General features: G+C 44.3%; 2 pseudogenes; both read right to left on the bottom strand.

The window, feature by feature from the left end:
* Positions 1-4,057: 4,057 nt before the first annotated feature.
* On the bottom strand, positions 4,058-6,827 carry LOC129251758 (large subunit ribosomal RNA; annotated as a pseudogene).
* Positions 6,828-7,269: 442 nt separating this feature from the next.
* On the bottom strand, positions 7,270-7,450 carry LOC129251760 (5.8S ribosomal RNA; annotated as a pseudogene).
* Between the last annotated feature and the right edge of the window lie 50 nt (positions 7,451-7,500).

The following is a 7,500-nucleotide window of genomic DNA, read 5'->3' as shown; positions in this document are numbered from 1 at the left end:
ACCCCGAGTTAGCTCCTGAAGCCGCTCAACCATAACCCTTTCCAGCACTTTTCCAAGCACCGGAAGGAGGCTGATACCACGATAAGATCGAGGATCGCTCCTGATCTTATCGGGCGACTTCAAGAGTGCAACGACCCTAGCAATTTTCCACTCGCGTGGAAAATATCCCTCCCATATGCATTTATCATAAATGGCCTCCAAATATTCCGGAATGAACTTCCACAAGCATTTGCACATCTCTCCGTTCAAACCATCGAAACCTGGAGACCTTTTAGACCTGACCAGGCCAAATGCATAATCCAACTCCTCAGCTTCTATTGGAGGGACAGGCACCTCTTGTGCAGGAGGAACCTGAACCTCAGCCCTGGGAAAAAACTCGCCTAACAGAACATTGGCACACTCTCTCCACGTCGATAATACAGTATCACCTACGCGAAGAGAGCTAGCCGTCTCATTTCGACGACCCCGACAGATCCTATAGACCTGTCCCCAAGGGTCGTCCCTATTTTCCCCCACAAATCTCCTCCACTCTTCCTCCTTCACTCTCACAAGCATCTTCTTATATTCTTTCATCCCTACACTAAATTGATACTTGAGCTGAGACAGATTCTCCGAATTGGTCCGCCTGCCGCGTTGAAACAACCGCCTCAAGCGTCGGACAGACCTCCTCTTCGAATTTAACTCACTCGTCCACCATTTCACACCTTTCATTCTCACAGCCCTAGCTTTCCTAAACAATAAGTCATTCACACCCCAGACACATTCATATAGACGAGCAATTTGCTCGTCAACCCCCAATTCCTCAAACTCCCTAAGCGGTATATCCAATACCGCTTCCCTAACAGTATGTCCATATCGGTTCCAGTCAGTACACGAGGTACGCCATCGCCTCAATGGACTCCCCCCTTCTAACTGCGGGGTACGGGGAGTAACCATAATTTGTATTAAATTATGGTCACTAATTCCCCAACCCCCCCTAACACTCCATTTACACTCGAACCTACCCGCTGCTGCGTCATTCATGAGCGTCACGTCAATGTCACTCACACCTCTAGGCCCCTCAAACGTATACCATACGCTTGGTTCGTTTGCTACAAGAAGGTTATTCGCCACAACCCACTCGCTCATAACCTCACCCCGAGTGTGGCTCCGATATCCAGCAGTATGCCTGGATACCTTGCTGAACCACATCGGGGAGGTAGCATTCGCGTCAAGACACACGATGGCAGGAATGCTACTCTCAAGTAGTAGCACCGCATCAATGTATCTTAAGTAGGGCTCTAGAGGCTCGTCAGACTTGCAGTACAAGCTGACGACATTCATTCTGCCGAATTCCCCCTCGACACACACACATACTCCCCACTGTGATGAGTCAACTACTACACAAGAGTAGCTTGGCTCACACACAGCTACTGCGGCCTTGACTCCAAGGTCCGTAAAGACCCTGAAGCCCCCAGGAAGGCCTCTCACCACCCCATTGGTGGAGTATGGTTCCTGGAGCAAAGCAATGCCGCAGCCCCCCTCCGACATACACGCCCCCAATTCACACATCACGGCATATGACCCCTGACAGTTCAGTTGATATAGTTCAACCATCAATGTCTAGCGTTCGCACGGGCAACAATGGCACAGTACACCGGGCAGACAGTGGACATCATTAGATGTCCGGCTGGCTTGCCCTTAAACGCACAGTTGCGACAATGCGGGGCATTGCCACAACCTGCACTCCTGTGTCCTTCTTGCCCGCACCTACGGCAGACATCCTTCTTGGCTCTGCATTCTGCCACCCTGTGATCAAACCCCATGCATCGGAAGCAGCCGGGCGTCAGTTGGTCTGGCCGTACCCGGAAGGAAAACCACTTTATGTAGCAACGACCTGCTTCCAGGAGGGCGGACATTAGCATGTCCGTTCCCTCAAGGACAACATTCGTCACCCCATCGGGGCTGACCTTCCAAGGACGGCTGATCATCCTCACGTCCTTCTCACGGCACCCAGGGCTGAACTCCTTGAGGTTCAACCGGAACAACTCTCCCATGAAATCTTCAGGGGAGATCTCCGTGTGGACCCCTTGGACCACAACCCTAGGCCCCAGCTTCCGACGTATGCTCACATCGAGCCCCACCTCGGAAAACTTGGCATTTTTCGCCAAGTTGTCCCTCTCGGCAACGGATGGGGTGCGAATAATCGCACCTCCATCCTTCAACGGGCGCACCTCGTGCACCCTAACCCCCATGGAAGGCCCTACCTCCTTTACCACCTTCTTAATCACCTCCTTGGAAGTAGTGGGGGTTTTACCCCTCACTACGACCGACCAGGTCTCGACTGGCTTGGGCACCGGCAACGCAGGCAACACAGGCGCAGGCGCCTGAGGTGCCGGCATCGACGCTGCACCAGCCAGCGCAGCTCCAGCCGTCCTCCGAGGTGCTTCCTCCCTGGTAATCTTCGTGGCTTCTAGTTGCCCACGAAGATGGGCTATCTCCCCCACCATTTCCACAAAGAGTTCCTCGAACTCCAAGGAGTACCCCAGGAGGTCTTTTGCAACACTTTTCGGGACGCCGTCCATGTCTATGACGGCTCCACTAAAGGCCGTCACAATGGACTTGAAGCGCCCCATAAACTGCACCGCAACTTTCTTGCGTTCGGCATCCCCACCGATCGCGCCCAAACCTTTCAGGGAAGCACCCAATTCCCCACGCATTTCCTCCAAACGCTTCCCTGCGGGACCTAATTTTTCCCCCGTCTTCCGCCCCTTGCGCCCACTCCCAATCTTTCCGCTTTCGGAACCACCCTCGCTTCCACTCACCTTTTCAGGTACCTTTGAAGATACCTTCTCCACCGGAACCGCTGCACCTCCAGCGGTCTTCTTCTTAGAACGGGGAGGAGACCGCAAGATCACCTCCTCCTCTCCGGACGTCGTCTCGTCCATTGCCGACGATGGCACCGCCGACCCGCTTGGAAGAGAGGTGTTCGCCCTCTTCCTCAACCCTTCTGATTTGGGCATTGCCCAACTCTCCACCACTAAGGTTGCCGAGTTCGCCGTATAAAGGCCTCCCGAGCAACAACAAAAACTGGGTCCCTTTTGGGCGACGGCAACTACTGCACGGCAGGAGTGAATCCCGCACAGGCACGCACACAGCGGCTGCACCTATCGGCGAGCCAAAGCAAAGCGCGAGGGCGTAGCCCACAGCGCCAACCAAAGGTTTGGCAAAGGCCACCACCAATGCCTTGCCGGACAGAACACTGTTCCCCGAACAAGGACGGGTCGACCGAGGTGGAGCTAACGCCGAGCTCGACCGCAGGCAAAACGCAGCACGCTCTGTTCGCGGCACCTGCACAAAGTATTCAACCTTGGCGCAGTACTTAACCCACGCACAGAAGGGGACGCCCTTTTTACTGTTGCCAAATATGGCAATATAGCGGCACGACAGACCTAGTGTACGCCCGCACTGTACACCCACACCGAATGTAACGGCACGCGCCAAAAGACCACGCCAGAAATTAGCGGCACACAAAAATTGTAAACACCTTGGTATAGCGGCACTCACTTGAGCGTCCCACAATATACCAACAAGGTACACTTGTACACAAAGTACAGCCACGCGAACAGTGGCGTCACCAGCACAAACCGTAGTCACCTGAGCAATTGCTCGTAAACAATGCACCGCTATGGTACAGCTACGCACAACACACCACGCCGAAAAACAACGGCACGCCCGCAAAAGTTGTAAACAACTTAATGGAAAATTTCCAACGCTGTATCTAGCGGCACTCACACGCACGTACAATGTGTCTATAGCACGGAGTATATTGGCACTCACTGGAGTGTCCAACAAAACTACCGTACGGCACTTAATCACTCGTAAACAGTGTACAGCTACTACAAAGTAGCGTCACTCGGACAACGGCACTCACTAGCGCAATTAATTGTAAACACTGTACCGCTATGGTACAGCCACAACAATATTAGCGTCACTCGCACAACTGTAATACACTGGTTATCACACACGAATATAGACGCAAAAGAAATCGCAAAAATCGCTAATCACCACTTAGCACACGACACGTCCGCACTATTCAACAGTCAAACTGAGAATGAGTAGATAGGGACAGTAGGAATCTCGTTAATCCATTCATGCGCGTCACTAATTAGATGACGAGGCATTTGGCTACCTTAAGAGAGTCATAGTTACTCCCGCCGTTTACCCGCGCTTACTTGAATTTCTTCACTTTGACATTCAGAGCACTGGGCAGAAATCACATTGTGTCAACACCCGTTAGGGCCATCACAATGCTTTGTTTTAATTAGACAGTCGGATTCCCCAAGTCCGTGCCAGTTCTGAATTGATTGTTAATTGATAATCGTTATAATTTAAAAGGAATATATATCGAATGATATAATTCCTTAAAAATTTTAGCAAGAAAGTTCCACAATTGGCTACGTAACTACTATCCGGGGAACAAGAATCGTAATTCTCTATTTACCCAGAACGAGTACATAAACCATGGTATTGCTTCCCAATCAAGCCCGACTATCTCAATCTTCAGAGCCAATCCTTATCCCGAAGTTACGGATCTAATTTGCCGACTTCCCTTACCTACATTATTCTATCGACTAGAGACTCTTCACCTTGGAGACCAGCTGCGGATATTGGTACGGCCTGTTGAGAAGTTTGCGTGACCCCACCATAAATTTTCAAGGTCCGAGGAGAAAATATCGACACAACAGTAAATGTCATGCTCTTCTAGTCCATCTACCATATCTCTCTTCGAAAGACTTCCATGGTAGTACGACTATAAAACAGAAAAGAAAACTCTTCCGATATCTCTCGACGGCTTCTTTATGGTCGTTCCTGTTGCCAGGATGAGCACAAGGCCCATTTTTAATAACAAACGGATACTCAACAGGTTACGGAATTGGAACCGTATTCCCTTTCGTTCAAAATAATTCAAGTATTTTAATTATTTTTAAATATATTTTTATTAATATTTTTTTTTATTAAAAACTTGAAAATTTTCGGCTTTCGCCTTGAACTTAGGACCGACTAACTCGTGATCAACCACTGTTCACACGAAACCCTTCTCCACTTCAGTCCTCCAAGGTCTCATTCGATTATTTGCTACTACCACCAAGATCTGTACCAATAGCGGCTCCATGCAGGCTTACGCCAAACACTTCTAAGCACACTATTGTACCCTCCTACTCACTAAAGTTTCAAAATTTATAAATCAATCGAAATTGTTTTATAAATCATCTACTTTAGCGGTAATGTATAGGTATACAACTTAAGCGCCATCCATTTTAAGGGCTAGTTGCTTCGGCAGGTGAGTTGTTACACACTCCTTAGCGGATTACGACTTCCATGTCCACCGTCCTGCTGTTTTAAGCAACCAACGCCTTTCATGGTATCTGCATGAGTTGTTAATTTAGGCACCGTAACATTACGTTTGGTTCATCCCACAGCGCCAGTTCTGCTTACCAAAAGTGGCCCACTGGGCACATTATATCATAACCTCAACCTTCATATCAAGAAAGGTGAGGTTCTTACCCATTTAAAGTTTGAGAATAGGTTAAAATCGTTTCGACCCTAAGGCCTCTAATCATTCGCTTTACCAGATAAGATTATTTTATATAATTTTTAAATGCACCAGCTATCCTGAGGGAAACTTCGGAGGGAACCAGCTACTAGATGGTTCGATTGGTCTTTCGCCCCTATACTCAATTCTGACAATCGATTTGCACGTCAGAACTGTTTCGGTCTTCCATCAGGGTTTCCCCTGACTTCAACCTGATCAAGTATAGTTCACCATCTTTCGGGTCACAGCATATATGCTCAAGGTACGCTCCAGTTAGAGGTATAAATAATAATAAATTATCATTATACATAACTATATGGAACGCCCCGGGATTGAATTAATTGACTATTTATTAAAAAATAGACTAAAAATTAATCCCATTATATTTAAGTTAAGTTAATTATGCCATTAAGTTTAATATAACTCAATGACTTGCACATATGTTAGACTCCTTGGTCCGTGTTTCAAGACGGGTCCCGAAGGTATCCTGAATCTTTCGCATTGTTAATCATATAAATGCATACAAATAAATATTAATATCATAGATATTAAATTTTTTGTAAAATTCAAAAAATGAATTTTAGCATTATATATAATAAAATCTATCAACACTTTATCAAATCATTAGTATTTATTTTATGTTAATATGCTTAAAAAGCAAATTAATTTAAATAAACTTAATATCACCAATGATCTTTTGATAAATACTTTATTATGTTAATAGATTACAATGTCCTTATATGAAAAAAATGCACATTATTTTTTTAATTATTTAATGATGAATTTTTCATAATGGATATTCAGGTTCATCGGGCTTAACCTCTAAGCAGTTTCACGTACTATTTAACTCTCTATTCAGAGTTCTTTTCAACTTTCCCTCACGGTACTTGTTTACTATCGGTCTCATGGTTATATTTAGTTTTAGATGGAGTTTACCACCCACTTAGTGCTGCACTATCAAGCAACACGACTCTTTGGAAATATCTTTCTAGTAATCATTAACGTTATACGGGCCTGGCACCCTCTATGGGTAAATGGCCTCATTTAAGAAGGACTTAAATCGTTAATTTCTCATACTAGATATTAAGATATTCCATACACTGCATCTCACATTTGACATATAGACAAAGTGACTTAGTGCTGAACTATTTTCTTTTCGCTCGCCGCTACTAAGAAAATCCTTGTTAGTTTCTTTTCCTCCCCTCATTAATATGCTTAAATTCAGGGGGTAATCCCATATGAGTTGAGGTTGTTTTAATATTCTTTTTTTATCTTCTCACAATTTAATAAAAAAATTATATCATCTTTTCATCTCTATTTTTCTTTTCTCCTTTTATATATTGTAAATATATAAAAATAATAATAATGTAAAATGAGGCAATCCTAGAATAAAAAATTTAATTTTTATGCTAGACATTCCTCCTTTTAATTACATATATAAATTATTATTTTATATATATATATAAATAATATGAAAATTTTTTGTAAAGAATACTTAGATTCAATATTTTCATCATTTCATTTTATTTGAGAGGATTTTTTTTTTAAAGAATATATAATAAATAAAATTCATTATATATCTTTATTTTTTTTGCTATTAATATTATGAATTATTTAAAATCCAATAATATACACATTTGCTTAAATTCAATTATTTTTATAAAAGAATAAGCAACTTATTTAGCATAGTCTTACAACCCTCAACCATATGTAGTCCAAGCAGTACTTTAAAATTGAATTTAATGTACATAACAGCATGGACTGCGATATGCGTTCAAAATGTCGATGTTCATGTGTCCTGCAGTTCACACGATGACGCACAGTTTGCTGCGTTCTTCATCGACCCATGAGCCAAGTGATCCACCGCTTAGAGTATTTTTTTATTTATTTTTATTTATAACAAATGTCAATTTTTTTTTGCATAT

The sequence above is a fragment of the Anastrepha obliqua genome, unplaced genomic scaffold, assembly GCF_027943255.1.
Source record: "Anastrepha obliqua isolate idAnaObli1 unplaced genomic scaffold, idAnaObli1_1.0 ptg000066l, whole genome shotgun sequence".
Taxonomy (NCBI): domain Eukaryota; kingdom Metazoa; phylum Arthropoda; class Insecta; order Diptera; family Tephritidae; genus Anastrepha; species Anastrepha obliqua.
Note: the sequence above shows the minus strand (reverse complement) of the source record. Positions and strands in the feature narration are given on the sequence as shown.